A 16,263-nucleotide genomic window follows, 5' to 3' on the forward strand; every position below is an offset into this window, starting at 1 on the left:
TCGGAACAAAGTAATTTCATTACTTATTTCTAAATTTATTAATATTAGAAACCGGAAAGCATACAAGCCAGAAAAACAAGAGGCAAAGTTATCAAACACTCATTCATTTTAACTGTTTTTGTTCTCCTGTACCAGAAAATAAGTTTTTCTTATCACTATAAGAGATTCCTCACAACAGAAAATATTAGATAATGAAAAGTATAGTTAAAAATGTGACTATTTTTCCTGGATGTAGACAGACAGCGACAACAAGCTCTAAAAGAACAAGCATCCCCAAGGAAAAGTGAGCAAAGGATAGAAAAATAAAACAATGAACAAATAAGATGTTATTTTTACAAAAGTACCTGATTCGTGAAAATTACTGCCTCATAATCCTTACAATTGGATTGTAGAAAAGAAAACAGTAGTCTTCCAAGAGCTCCAAATCAGATTACAACCTGAAACATGTAACTGGTCGAGTTGCAAGATTGCTCCACTTGGTAATATCTACCAGGTGTGGCTTATGGCTGAACAGAAACTATTACACGTCCTGAGCAACAACCCAGCTGAACGCAATGCTGCTACTCGGTCTTAAGGGTGGCATTTGTAAAATACTTTCATTAGCTAGAGATTCCAACATATTAATCTGTATATTAAATGGTGAGCTCATGACTCAAACTTTGAAGCAACTAGTGGACATACTGGTACTTCAACATTTTTTAAGATTGCTATTTGGTAACTATACTTGAGTGCTGTGACTAACTTCATTAATGATGCAAATTACCACAGCACAGACTTTTTTTTTTTAAAGAAATTATAATTCAATTCTAATAAACCAGACTATGTAAATATTTACAATGTTCAAACTATTCTGGTAGGAATCCACCTTTCCTTTTTTCGCCCTTTCAGGCAACTAAATTTCACCATATATTTTCCTCAGGAAGAAACTCAAGTCACTATGAAAAGAAAGTGATACGGGCCGGCCCTGTGGCTTGGTAGATAAGTGCGTGCGCTGCAATGCTCGTGGCCCAGGTTCGGATCCTGGGCGCACACCGAGGCACCACTTCTCCGTCCATCCTGAGGCCGAGTCCCACATACAGCAACTAGAAGGATGTGTAGCTATGACATACAACTATCTACTGGGGTTTTGGGGGGAAAAAATAAATAAATAAAATCTTAAAAAAAAAAAAAAGAAAAGAAAGTGACAGAAAACTGTAACATCAGAGTGCAGATTTTAGAAAATGATAAAAGTCAGCCAAAATAATTAGCAAGAAATCTAGCCACATGTATATCTCTAAACTTACAGTTTTCTATGAGGCTCCACCTCAGCCAGTGGTCTTATTCCTGCTCCATGAATGTGAAAAATATATTCCCTCTTCCATTTCTCCTGTCTGAAATGTCCCTACAATTTTGCTTACTCTATTTAAATTCAACTCATACTCCAAGGTCAATTTGAATCTCACTCTCCATATAAAATTTTTCCTGGCACCTCAGTTCACAGTAATTTTTCTTTCTCTTCTAACTTCAAAAAAAAGCAAAACCAGTAGAAGAAAACAGCAAGTGGTTTTATAGTCTTGGAATGAGAAAGGCCTTCACAAACAAGAACCATAAGCCAAGTCTGACCACATAAAGATTAAAATTTCTGAAGCCAAAAACAATGTTAAAAGACAAAGCAACCCTGGAAAAAATTAATATAACATATGACTGATAAGTGGCATACAAATTAAATACTTAGGGAGTCAATTCACAAAAGAAAAAAATTCAACGGCTAATGATTAGGAAAATGTGAAATAATGAGGTATATTTTTCATCCTTTGTATTGACAAAATTTTAGAAAGACAGAAGATACCCAATGTTGAGAGGGCACAGGGAAAAGGACACTCTCCTACATTACTGGTATGCATGAAACTGATACCCCCATCTCTGCAGGCCAATTTGGCAATATCTATTAAAATGTCAAACTCTTTGACCCAGCAGTTTTATTTCTAGTAATACCTACAAAAGTGCTCATTAGTGTGTACAGGTGTCTATACATACAAGGATGTTCCACACAGCACTTTTTTGTAATCACAAAAATACGGCACAACCTAGGGACCAGCCCAGTGGCATAGTGGTTAAGTTCGTGCGCTCCAATTTGGCAGCCCAGGGTTCACTGGTTCAGATCCTGGGCATGGACCTACACACCACTCATCAAGCCATGCTAAGGCGGCGTCCCACATAGAGCAACTAGAAGGATGTACAACTATGACATGCAACTATCTACTGGGGCTTTGGGCAGAAAAAAGGAAAAAAGGAGGAAGATCGGCAACAGACGTTAGCTCAGGGCCAATCTTCCTCAAAAAAAAAAAAAAACTTTACATCAAAAAAAAAAAAAAAATACAGCACAACCTAAATGTCCACGTAGAGAAAGGGGAACGATCAAATAAAGTATAACATATCCATAGTATAGACTATTTCCAAGCCACTGCAACTTTAAAAGAAAAAAAAAGAAGGGAAAAAAGGAGGTAGATCTAAACCTGCATATGGCTACCCACACACAGTGCTGAGTGAAAAAAGCAAATTACATAGGCAAAATCTACAGTGGGGGGAAAAATCTTTAACACTGGTTTCGAGGAGGGGAGGATAAAGATAGACTAGGAAAGGGCATAAGGGAACTTTCTGAGGTGCTGATAAAGAGCTTTACCTTGAGTTTGAGATACACAGATTATGAATTTGTCAAAACTTGGCAAACGTATACTTAAGATTGATGAGTTTCATGATATGTAAATTAACCTTTAAAAAGCCCTGTAAACCAATATTGAAGCCTAGTTAATGACAAGTATCCTCAAGTACTGGGGAGAGGAGAGAGGAAGTGTACTGCTTGTACTGATGTCTGCAATTTACTTTGAAATAGATCCAAAAAAAAAAAGTGGATTGATGGATGGACAGAGAGATGGATGAGGAGGTAATGAAGTTCAGTAAAACATCAGTTGTAGAATCTAGGTGGTAGGAATTCAGACGTCACACTATAAAATTCTTTCAACTCTTCTGTTTACAATTTTCCATAATATCACGTTGGAGGAGAAAGCAAGTTATAGAAAAGTTTGTATAACATGATTCTTTTTCTGTTAGAAAGAAATATACATATAAGTAACTTCTGTATACGTACAGGAGAAAAGGTATGGAAGAAAACACATCCACCAAACTGTTAACAGTGGCTATCACTGGGCTGAGGAAGGAAAGAGTAGTGAGAAGAAAGGCTTTCACATTTTATGTACGTATTTATATGTTCTTTTAAGTTTATTAATAAACATATGTACTTCTAAATTCCTTTCAACCGACTGAAAAATAAAGGTAGCCTAAGGGGGCTGATTAGGCACTAGAACCTTACAAACAAAATGTTTAATTTAAGCCTTTCTTTATCATTATGTATTATCCTTATACTAAATGCTTTGAAAATTAATATTTGTTAAAATGCAGTGCAGAAACATCAGCTGTAAAGCCATATAAGATTTATAATTCAGAAAGATGTTTCTGAAACTCATATTACTTATAAATTATTTTTCTCTATGGAAAAACCCTTATTTAAGAAAATGTTTAAAATTTAATATGAAAAATTTTAAGTAAACATAAAGTAACTACAATTATTCTTTTGCAAATGAGCAATTGTTAAATGCATCTAAACATAAGACTTTAAGGATACTATGTCACATAAGTCAGAAACATATTCCCATGTAAAATTAATGCAGACTTACCACTTGCAAATTCACTGAGATGTGTTGTAATTTTTCTGGTACTTGCATTTAGAGGTTTTATCTTGATTCATTCTTTTTTTTATTACATCCCAACAAATGGATCTCTTCTCAATAACAGTTCTCCATGAGAATCTATTAACGGTTTAACAAATAATGATTCGTCACAAAGATAAAAACTGTAAGCAGCTGAATATTCTAACTGTGAAAATGTCAACTACAAAAGTTTAAATTCAGAAATAAGATGATTCAGCTCTACCCAATTCTGTACTTTCATATCCCACTCCATCCCCCCAAAATCTGCATTTGATTACCATTACACAGGAAAGTTCTCTCTTTTGAAACCACCCAGTTTCCATAAAATCAAGTTAGCATTATGTGTCCAGCATTTGGGCCTCATCAAACTTCCTGACCACAAATCACAAAACGACAATAGATTCTGAGGTCAGTGATGTGACAAAACGCAATGTAATATCTATCAAGGTGTGAGGCTAGAAGACCTAATCACAATTGATAAATATAAGATAAAGAATTTAAAATAGAAGCAAGTTTTAGTTTAAAATGTTTTAAGGAAAAAAGTTATCCTCCTGTAATGAAACCATTAAGAGAATCAATCATAAGTTAGTTTCTACAGTTCAAGCTTAAACAGCAATAGTGTAAAGAGTTCTAGAGAACATATACCGATTCACTATTTCATGAAGTCAATCAACATCTATTGACTACATCCTATGCCTCGGCACTAGGTATAGATAAAAAAGAGGTGGGCCCTATCCTCAATAGACACAGACTAGTAAACAGACAAGATCAATACCATGTAAGACAAGAATGAGGGCAAGGAGGCAAGAATCTGTCTCATACAGAAAGGATATTGGTTCATGGAACTTTTTTCAGTTATGTGAATTATTTATGTATGTACTAGGTTGCAGTAAAAAATGTATTTCTTATGGTAAGTTGCCGTCAGGAAAAGATTTCTGGAGAGAGTGAAATCTGTGAGTTAGCTAGATGAAGAACAGAGGCTCTCCTGAACAAGGGAGCAGAATAAGAAAAGGTATAAAAGCAGGCAGAGGAAATCTAAGTAAACAGAAATGACTGGAGTCATTGCATATGGAACAGGGGAAAACATGTCTAACCTTTGACCACAATCAACCCTAAGAAATATATTTCATAACATTACCAGTACACACAGAAATACATGAGATATATGAGCAATATATGAGTATATATTAAATACGAAACTGAAAAAGTTTAATGAAATGATATTTACCCTTACTAAATGTGATGCACTCTGATACTGTTATTCTAGTTTATTCTATTTCACTTTAATAAAAATATATAATGCTGCTCACAGCCTACTAAACTGATTTCATGACCCACAATTAGAGAATGATCATAGAGTGAAAAACACTGTTAAACCATGCCAATGAGTTTGGACTTCACCTTGAACAGTGGGAAACCATTGAAGGATTTTAGGCAGAAGAATGCCGTGATGAAATCTGCATTTGGAAAGAACAGCAACACTCTGAAGAATGGACTTGGGTGGATGGATCAAGTTCCAAGACTGACTACATGAAATAAGCTAGACTTACTGGTCACCCGGATGAGAAATGAGGACACATAACAAGTATCCCAAAAGTAGCAACTTATAAGGGGAATGGGGAGGGGAAAGGGTGAGGAAGGAATACTTTAGACAGGAGGCACGCTGGAAAAGGGCAGGTTAAGTACTTGATGAGTAAAACTGATAGGACTTGGTGATCAACTGGAAGCAAAGGGCAGATTCTAGGATGGCTCTCAAGTTTTTGGCTTGGGGACTACGTTGTATCCTTCTCCAAGACAGGAAATAAAGGATAAGTTATGAGTTTGTTAAGCATACTGCTTACCATAGCAACAGGAAACTATTACATACTGAAGATGCGAAAAATACATCAAAATCATTACCATTACATTTTCATTCCCTTTACAGACTTTTTAAATAAAACTATATTTTCTCCCAGGGTCAATTTTTCTATGGTCCATGATTGTCAGGATTGTCAAATGTAATTTGTTTCTACTCTAACTTTCCAAGCTAATTTAAAGTGGTCTCCTTGGCTGCTCCTTTGCTTCTTAGGACAAAATATGGAATTGACAAAGTAAAGGAGCTGCTAATCTAATGGCAAATGAAAGATTCATCTTCTTCTAGAAAAAAACCTCAATCAGAATTAAATGTGGTACAACAAATGTTCTGAAACATAGCCAAAGTCAATAATGCTGCTAAGGCTACGACTCTGGTGGCTTCCTAATGTTTTAGCAAAACAGTAGTTTCTGTTGGGAACATTATTAGGTAATAGCACAGGTCAACAATCCATGAGTCAAACCCCAGTCACTCACTGGCTGAAAATCAAGGAAAAATCCTACTTTACACTTACTGTTTTTAGAGCTACACTGCAGCCATAGCATCCAGAATGAGATGAACATTTCATCTAGTTCAACAACATCACCACCATTGTGGAATGAAATATTACCTATGTGGTATAAAAACAACACAGGGCTTAAAAATGCAAGAAATTATGGGATAAGGAAGAATATCCCAAAGTTTCATAACTATAAAATGTCATTAACTATTTTTAACACTGCTATGTTTAAAAGAATACAATCAACAAGTTACAAGGCGGCATTACATAATGATCAAGAGACCAATCCAACAAAAGGATATAACACTTGTAAATATCTACCCAGCCAATGTAGGTGCACCTAAATATATAAAGCAATTATTAACAGACATAAAAACAGAAATAGACAGTAACACAATAACAGTAGGGGACGTTAACACTCCACTTACACCAACGGATAGATCATCCAAACAGAAGATCAATAAGGAAACATTGGCCTTAAATGACACACTAGAACAGATGGACCTAGTAGATATATACAGAGCATTCCATCCAAAAACCGAAGAATACATGTTCTTTTCAAATGCACATGGAACATTCTCCAGGATTGATCACATATTAGACCACAAAACAAGTCTCCATAAATTTAAGAAGATTGAAATAATACCAAGCATCTTTTCTGACCACAACGGTATGAAACTAGAAATCAACTATAGGAAGAAAATCAGAAAAGCCACAAATACATGGAGATTAAACAAAATGCTACTGAACAACGATTGGGTCAACGAAGAAATCAAAGGAGAAATCAAAAAATACCTGGAGACAAGTGAAAATGAAAATACAACGTGCCAGAATTTATGGGATACAGCAAAAGCGGTTCTAAGAGGGAAGTTTATAGCAATACAGGCCTATCTCAACAAACAAGAAAAATCTCAAATAAACAATCTAACAATGCACCTAAAGGAAGTGGAAAAAGAAGAACAAACAAAGCCCAAAATCAGTAGAAGAAGGGAAATAATAAAAATCAGAAGAGAAATAAATGAAAAAAAGGACAAAAAAACAAAAGAAAAAAATAATAAAACCAAGAGCTGGTTCTTTGAAAAGATCAACAAAATTGACAAACCTTTAGCTAGACTCACCAAGAAAAAAAGAGAGAAGGCACAAATAAGTAAAATCAGAAATGAAAGAGGAGAAATTACAACAGACACCTCAGAAATACAAAAGATTATAAGAGAATACTATGAAAAGCTATATGCCAACCAATTCGACAATCTGGAAGAAATGGATAAAATCTCAGAATCATACAACCTTCCAAAACTGGATCAAGAAGAAATAGAGAATTTGAATAGACCAATCACCAGTAAGGAGATCAAAACAGTAATCAAAAACCTCCCCAAAAATAAAAGTCCAGGACCAGATGGCTTCCCTGGTGAATTCTACCAAACATTCAAAGAAGACTTAACAGCTATCCTTCTCAAACTCTTCCAAAAAATTGAGGAGCGGGGGAAGCTCCCTAACTCATTTTACAAAGCCGACATTACCCTGATACCAAAACCAGACAAGGACAACACAAAAAAAGAAAATTAGAGGCCAATATCACTGATGAACATTGACGCAAAAATCCTCAACAAAATACTAGCAAATCAAATACAACAATACATTAAAAAGATCATACACCATGATCAAGTGGGATTTATTCCAGATATGCAGGGATGGTTCAACATTCACAAATCAATCAACCTAATACACCACATTAATAAAATGAAGAATAAAAATCACATGATCATCTCAACAGATGCAGAGAAAGCATTTGACAAGATACAGCATCCATTTATGATAAAAACTCTGAATAAAATGGGTATAGAAGGAAAGTACCTGAACAAAATAAAGGCCATATATGACAAACCCACAGCTAATATCATCCTCAATGGTGAAAAACTGAAAGATATCCCTCTAAGAACAGGAACCAGACAAGGATGCCCACTGTCACCACTCCTATTTAACATAGTATTGGAAGTCCTAGCCAGAGCAATCAGGCAAGAAAAAGAAATAAAAGGAATCCAAATTGGAAAGGAAGAAGTGAAACTGTCACTATTTGCAGATGACATGATTTTACATATAGAAAACCCTAAAGAATCCACAAAAAAACTTTTAGAAGTAATAAATGAATACGGTAAAGTTGCAGGATACAAAATCAACATACAAAAATCAGTTGCATTTCTATACACTAACAACGAAGTAGCAGAAAGAGAATTTAAGAATACAATTCCATTTAGAATTGCAACAAAAAGAATAAAATACCTAGGAATAAACTTAACCAAAGAGGTGAAAGAGCTGTACATTGAAAACTATAAAACATTGCTGAAAGAAATTGAAGGAGACACAAAGAAATGGAAAGATATTCCATGCTCTTGGATTGGAAGAATTAACATAGTTAAGATGTCCATACTTCCTGAAGCAATCTATAGATTCAATGCAATCCCTATCAAAGTTCCAACAACATTTTTCACAGAAATAGAACAAAGAATCCTAAAATTTATATGGAACAACAAAAGACCCTGAAGAGCTAAAGGAATCCTGAGAAAAAAGAACAAAGCTGGAGGTATCACACTCCCTGATTTCAAAATATACTACAAAGCTATAGTAACCAAAACAGCATGGTACTGGCACAAAAACAGACACACAGATCAATGGAATAGAATCAAAAGCCCAGAAATAAACCCACACATCTATGGACAGCTAATCTTTGACAAAGGAGCCAAGAACATACAATGGAGGAAAGAAAGTCTCTTCAACAAATGGTGTTGGGAAAACTGGACAGCCACATGCAAAAAAATGAAAGTAGACCTTTACCTTACACCATACACAAAAATTAACTCAAAATGGATTAAAGACTTGAATGTAAGACCTGAAACTATGAAACTTCTAGAAGAAAACACAGGCAGTACGCTCTTCGACATGGGTCTTAGCAACATCTTTTCAAGTACCATGTCTGACTGGGCAAGAGAAACAATAGAATAAATAAACAAATGGGACTACATCAAACTAAAAAGCTTCTGCACAGCAAAGGAAACCATCAACAAAACGAAAAGACAACCTAACAATTGGGAGAAGATATTTGCAAACCATATATCTGATAAGGGCTTAATCTCCAAAATATATAAAGAACTCATGCATCTCAACAACAAAAAACCTAACAACCCAATTAAAAAATGGGCAAAAGACCTGAACAGACATTTCTCCAAAGAAGATATACAGATGGCCAACAGACACATGAAAAGATGTTCAAAATCATTAACTATCAGAGAAATGCAAACCAAAACTACAATGAGGTATCACCTCACACCCATCAGAATGGCTATAATTAACAAGACAGGAAACAACATGTGTTGGAGAGGATGTGGAGAGAAGGGAACTCTCATACACTGCTGGTGGGAGGGCAAATTGGTGCAGCCACTATGGAAAACAGTATGGAGATTCCTCAAAAAATTACGGATAGAACTACCATATGATCCAGCTATTCCACTGCTGGGTATTTACCCAAAGAACTTGAAAACACCAATGCGTAAAGATACATGCACCCCTGTGTTCACTGCAGTGTTATTCACGATAGCCAAGACTTGGAAGCAACCTAAGTGCCCATCAAGGGACAAATGGATAAAGAAGATGTGATATATACACACAATGGAATACTACTCAGCCATAAGAAACGATGAAATCCAGCCATTTGTGACAACATGGATGGACATTGAGGGTATTATGCAAAGTGAAATAAGCCAGAGGGAGAAGGTCAAATACCGTATGATTTCCCTCATTAAGTAGTAGATAATAACAACAACAAACAAACACATAGAGACAGAGATTGGATTGGTGGTTACCAGAGGGGAAGGGGGGAGCGAGGAGGGCGAATGGGATAATTCGGCACGTGTGTGGTGATGGGTTGTAATTAGTATTTGGGTGGTGAACATGGTGTAATCTATGCAGAAATAGAAGTATAATGATGTACACCTGAAATTTATACAATGTTATAAACCAATGTTACTGCAATAAATAAAAATTTTTTTAAAAAAGTGAAAAAAAAAATTACAAGGCAAACCAAAAAAAAATTTTTTTTCCCCCACAGGGCCAATAGAAAACGATTAATATACAAATATATAAAACTTAAACCTTATAATTACTGCTTAAAACGAATTTAAAAAAATAAAGTTACAACTATATACTTTATTTATACAGCTATTTAACTTCTGATTTTATCTACTCTGAAAATTGGTCAAGTTAAATAATTCTACCTGAAATATCAGGCTATAGCGGTCTGTAACAATTAGTCAATGAGGTAATTCAATTTTTTAAATATCACATATGTATTCAGTTTATTTCAATAGCGTAGGACATTAATCTTGTACAGATATTAAAAAGACAACAATTCAAATCATGACGCAGCCTCTTATTAGCTCTCCAAGCTTCAGTTTCTTTTCAAGCTTCAGTTTAACCATCTGTAAAATTGTGACAAAAATATCAACTCACAAGGTTGTTGTCACGCTTCGATGAGAAATGGCCCAGCAAATGACAGGCACCTCCAAAAACAGTAACTTTAAAGGGGAGTGGGGGAGGGGAGAGGAAGGGAGACCAAAACTGTTTTACTTCTCGTCTTAAAAAGTCCGGAATGAAACAATGTTTCTGGGTTCCCACGATTAAGGTAGTGATACAATTTAATCCCAGCTATCTACTTTCTCTAACACTCAAGTCTGAGAAGGACTCGTCAGAGATGAGAAACAGCTAGAACAGTCTTTCGGCTAGTATCACACTATAAGCATGTAGGGAGGTTGTATTCTCACATGTTGGCATGAGTTCTCTTCAAGCAGAACACCAAAAATAGAGTTTTGATCTAAAATAGATTGAACTAAAAGCCTGTGAACTAAATCCCTTTCAAGTATAAGAAGGACTGGTGAGTGAAGGAACGAAGCACAGGACAGAATCAGGACCTGATTTCAGAAGCTGATGTAGAATGCACAATTAAAGTTGGGAATTCTGACTCAACTGCTGAGTTCTTCAGGAAGACTGTGAACGTGGGCAAAGAGTCAAAGTATAACATACTCGCGCCATCCATTTTTTCAAGAATCCACTTCCCAAAACAAGGCTTTAAATCACTACATTCTTGGTAAAACTGAACATAAGCCATTGTTCTTTTGTGTACCTGCCTCAGAGGGGAAAAATAAATGTAAATTCATACCTCTATTTAAAATATTGCACTACACAGCCTCCATGGAAAACAGTATGGAGATTCCTCAAAAAATTAAAAACAGAAATACCCTATGATCCAACTATCCCATTACTGGGAATCTATCCAATGAATCCGAAATCAACAATCGAAAGAAGCTTATGCACCCCTGTGTTCACTGCAGCATTATTCACTACAGCCAAGAAGTGGAAGCAACCCAAGTGTCCCTCGACTGATGATTGGATCAAGATGTGTATATATATATATATATATATATATATATACACACACACACACACACACACACACACACACACACACACAATGGAATACTACTCAGCCATAAAAAAGACAAAATTGGCCCATTTGCAACAACATGGAGGACCTGGAGGGTATTATGTTAAGTGAAATAAGCCAGAAAGAGAAACACAAACACTGTATGATCTCACTCATATGTGGAATATAAACCAACACATGGACAGAGAAAACTGTATTGTGGTTACCAGGGGTACGGGGGACAGGGGGTGGGCACAAGGGGTGAAGGGAGACATATATATGGTGATGGACAAACAAAAATGTACAACCAAAAACTTCACAATGCTATAAACTATTAAAACATCAATAATAAAAAAAAATTGCACTACAGTGACACACTTCATCAGAATCTCCTAACAAAAGGTACAAATAACTTGGAAGGTGTGGGATGATATGAATTAAAGACTACCAAATATTGTTTCCATCAGTACAGAATGTCCATATGGGACTCTTCACTTAGGAAGGTAGGGCTGTGGGAAAAAGGATAGAAAAGGCAAGAGAAGAACTGGAGTTAAATGTAAGGTAGGGACAGAAGGCAACAGATAACATTTGCTCCGAAAACAGCACAAGGAAGAACCTTCAGAGACAGTAAAAGCCAGAAATGAAGAGGCTCTTGCATTTCCTAGGCGTGAACCAGGCATGTTCTTCCAAGAGAGAAGGGAAGCCAGCTACTTACCTCTAGTACCCACTGCACCAAGAAAGATTGAAAAAAACAAAAGGACTATTTCCTTCACACTAGGCTTTATCAAAGCAGGCATGATTTAAGAATAACACTAAAAGAAATCTCTCCTTTGTTGCTTGCTGAAGCTGAAATCATGCAGCAGGTAAACAAGTTCTTCATTCCATCATTACAACAAAAGGCTTGAAATCAGAAGCGTGATTGAGATCACACTTGAGCATGTTAAGTTAGAATTAAAATAAAATTAATGAGTGAGTGGTAAAATACTAATTTTTACCTAACCTGCCCTTTTGTGGAAGTGGCAAGAGATACATGAAGATGGCAGAGACCTATTAGGCCTCTTAAATGGAGAAGGTTAGTCTACCTTAGAGGAAAAGCACAGGGAAAGAGGGGGCCTGAAAGGCAGAAGACAAACAAAAAATGTCAAATTTTTGCCCACGGTACATCAAAAGAGGGAAATAAGTAAATAAACTACCATCACACTAAGGTACTTTTGATAAGGCAGCTACCAATGAGAGCAGTGCTACTTCACGTCTATGAAGATGTGCTTCTTAAACTAGGCTAACTCAATTTACCAAGGATTCTTAACCAAAAAAATCACTAGTCTGACAATAAAAATGACTGGCGTGTTTCCATTTATTCTTGTCTTTCACCTATATCTTTCATCAATTTCAAATAGTTTACAACTTTAATAAGAGGTATGATGCACCAATTATTCTACTAGATGCTAAAAGGCCATTTATATTTAGTGCATTTGCAAAGTCAAATCTGAGCCCTAATGTTTTACTAAAGCAATATAAAATGTCTCCATTCTTTAATATGAAAGTAAAACTGAGCTTAGGGAACACTTTCTAGTAATAAAAATAGCTTTTCCTCTGCTCTCCCTGTTACTCCTGCTAGTACCGACACCACCACTATGTAGCTTTCTAAGCTGAAAAAGATTTTATGGACTCAATTACAATTCCAGAAAAAAAGCTCCATGGAGACATTACTAGACTTCTCAATTTGTTTCTTCACTAATACATGGCATTATGTTATCCACATGCTTTTCCACAGGTTCTAAATCAGTCCCTATGAATTAAAGAAATCAGGCCCCGGGCAAACAAGAAGTAAAAATTTTATGCTTTACTGATTACTTTTTCATGTTTTAAGACCTACCTGTTAAGCTAATGGTTACATGCACACATTTGAAAATGCTTAAATTTCGGGGCCGGCCCAGTGGTGCAGCAGTTAAGTGCACGCGCTCTGCGCCGCTGCTGGCGGCCCGTGGTTCGGATCCTGGGTGCGCACCAATACACCACTTGCCAGGCCATGCTGTGGCAGCATCCCACATAAAGTGGAGGAAGATGGGCACGGATGTTAGCTCAGGGCCAGTTTTCCTCAGCAAAAAGAGGAGGATTGGCAGATGTTAGCCCAGGGCTGATCTTCCTCACACGCACACACAAAAATGCTTAAATTTCTTTTATTTCTATAAAACACCGCAGAGATAGGCAATGTGACAGTTATCGCCATTTTATTTAAAATATGCTCTATTTCATTTATTCCAACTACAACTTCTAAAGTATGTTAAGTTTAACAGAAATCACAACAGTTTAAAGGGACCTAATATAATCCTATTGTTTTACATCCAAAATGAGGAATTCTGGAATAGTCCTAGACCAAATTCTATTCCAAAAGCATGGAATTATACATTTTTGAGTTATATTTTGATATAATTGTACTAATACGTCTTCAGGTGTTTTAAATGTACTTAACATGTTAAAGGGTCTTAAATTATTTCCAAACATAGCATATGCCAAGCAAGCATGGAACAGCTAAAGTAAGCCTTAAAGAATACAGCCTGACTCCCTAGTAGCACAGATGAGACACAGCACGGGTCACTGACTGACCCATGACCCCACAGCCAGATTGTGACAGCAATGGGACTAGAGTCTAGTTTTTCTTCCACAACATCACATCTCATTTGGTTCTTTCTTTCGATTGACCTCTCACCTCACCTCTTCTTCAAAAATCTTTTTGCCATTAAGACGTGGCACAACTAAGGCAAAATAAACCACCTCTCTGGATTTTGTCTTCAAAATAAATAAAATCTAAAGAGTTGGAAGGATTTAACAAGATATTACACCAAAAGCCTTTTAGTCCAGGGATGGCACATACTAAGCAGTCATCAAAAGGTAACTATTATTATTTTTTGTTGTTGTTACAGCAAGGAAGGTGGTAAATTTTTTTAAGTACACATATTATACTAGGTCCAGGATCATCTGCCACATCTCTTTAACTTGCACTTAATTATCCTTAGTCATCTTTATTTTAGACTGTAACTTTACACTATGATTTATTACCCGCCCACATGACCTTGATTTTTTTTTTCTTCTTGTACTTTTATGGACTGCTACATGACAATATTTTCAAGTAATAACCGGTCAGGTTCTCTCAGCCCTAGAGATCCAGACATCCTCCACTGACTCACAAGGGGTCTTAAAATGTGACCCAAATATAGGTTGAAAAGGACCACAACTTTAAATGGCCTCTCCAGTTAAAATCCAGCCACCTATTACAGTGAACGGTAACAAGTGCAAACTGCTGCCATCTCTAAGCCATTTTCTCAAAATCACTCTTGGATCTGGGAGAGGGAGGCAGAAGGTCTATAAGGGAGCAAACTATTTGGCGTCCTGCTCATCCTCTGCAGCCTCACACCACCGACGTGGAAATGAATGAAAGGCAACGATCGCAGAGATAAATGCGAGATCCCTGCGCAGGCCTCCGGGCGGGGCTACAGAGAGGGAAACTGTAGTTCACAGGCGAGAAACTCAGCGCCAGATTTCATAAATTAATAAAAACTACCACAAATCATCCCGACTAGAGCAAGAACCCACCCACCCCCAGATACGGGAGGGGCGGCCGGCGGGCGGCTGCAGCATCTGAAGATGCTCCGAGAAAGGCCAGGCCGGGGGCGAGCCGGCCACCGAGAACGCGCGGGGTTCCGAGCGGGCCGAGGGCAGGTGCGGGGCGGGCGCGCGGCCAGGTGAGGCGGCCGGGCGCCGGGGAGCAGCGGCGGGCCCGGCGGGGCGGGGGCCGGGGGGCGGCCGCGGGACCCCCGCGCCTGCACACACTCACCGGCGCCGGCGGGCTCGCCTCTCGCCGCCGCTGCTCTCGCGGCGCCAGCGGCTCTTCCCCCTCCTCCTCCTCCTCCTCCTCCAGCGCCGCCGCCGCCGCCCGGGCGGGCCGCGCTCCCCTTCCGCTTCCGGGAGCCCGAGCGCCAGGGCCCGCGGGGTGGGTATCCGCCCGCGCGCTGGAGCCACCCGCGGCCGGCGTCGCCGTCTCCGCTCGCGCCCGGAGCCGCGATGGGAGCCGCCGAGGGCCGGAAAACCGGAAATCGCGCCCAGGGCGGGAGGAGACCGGCCGCGCGCCCCGCCGGACCGCCGTCACCCGAACGCTCCGTACCTGACGCACCTGGCCCTCCGCGGCTGCCGCCTGCCCACCTCTGCCCAGGCCGTCCTTCTCTTTGCCCCACACCCTCTCCGTCCTCCCTCTCCGGGGGACCTGCAGAGGGGCTTTCCTTTAAGCATTGCATTTACCCTCCTTCCTTCCGGGGAGATGACCAACACGTTCTGGATGTCCGTGGTACCTTAACTTCAAAATGCAGTTCCCGGCATCAGCATCCTCTGGGAACTTAGAAATGCACAATCTCAGGCCTGCTGAAGCAGTATCTGTATTTTAACAAGATCTCCACCTGATTCCTACTGTGTGCACCTTAAAAATTGAAAAGCACTGGCCTCTAGTGAATGGTCTTGCCCGCTTCAGACCCTCTGTGGGACAAAAGCCAAAGTTGCCCCAGCCATCCAAGACTTTTCCTATTCCTGTCGGCAACTCAAATCCATTTCCGAACAAGCCTTACTTAGTATTTCTGGAGACATCCAAAAGTTGCTAGCTTACCCATCCCTGCAACCTAGAAGAAATAAATTGACTCGACAT

At 38.4% G+C, this 16,263-nt stretch overlaps 1 protein-coding gene across 4 annotated transcripts in view; it reads right to left on the bottom strand.

Annotated features, from left to right (window-relative positions):
* ZDHHC21 (zDHHC palmitoyltransferase 21) overlaps positions 1-15,483 on the bottom strand; it is an 80,079-nt gene extending 64,596 nt beyond the window's left edge. Inside the window, exons 1-3 of one of the 4 annotated variants that reach the window (XM_087444603.1) lie at positions 15,406-15,482; positions 3,714-3,845; positions 3,128-3,187 (exon numbers count right to left, since the gene is read on the bottom strand). The gene's annotated coding sequence lies outside the window, so the exon portion shown is untranslated. Of the gene's footprint in view, positions 1-3,127; positions 3,188-3,713; positions 3,846-6,112; positions 6,209-15,405 lie in introns of all 4 variants that reach the window. The other 3 variants (XM_087444602.1, XM_087444604.1, XM_087444601.1) reach the window with 3 other exon arrangements.
* Positions 15,484-16,263: the final 780 nt, after the last annotated feature.

Source organism: Ceratotherium simum, chromosome 20 (genome assembly GCF_057802395.1).
Source record: "Ceratotherium simum simum isolate JZ-2026a chromosome 20, ASM5780239v1, whole genome shotgun sequence".
Classification (NCBI taxonomy): Eukaryota; Metazoa; Chordata; class Mammalia; order Perissodactyla; family Rhinocerotidae; genus Ceratotherium; species Ceratotherium simum.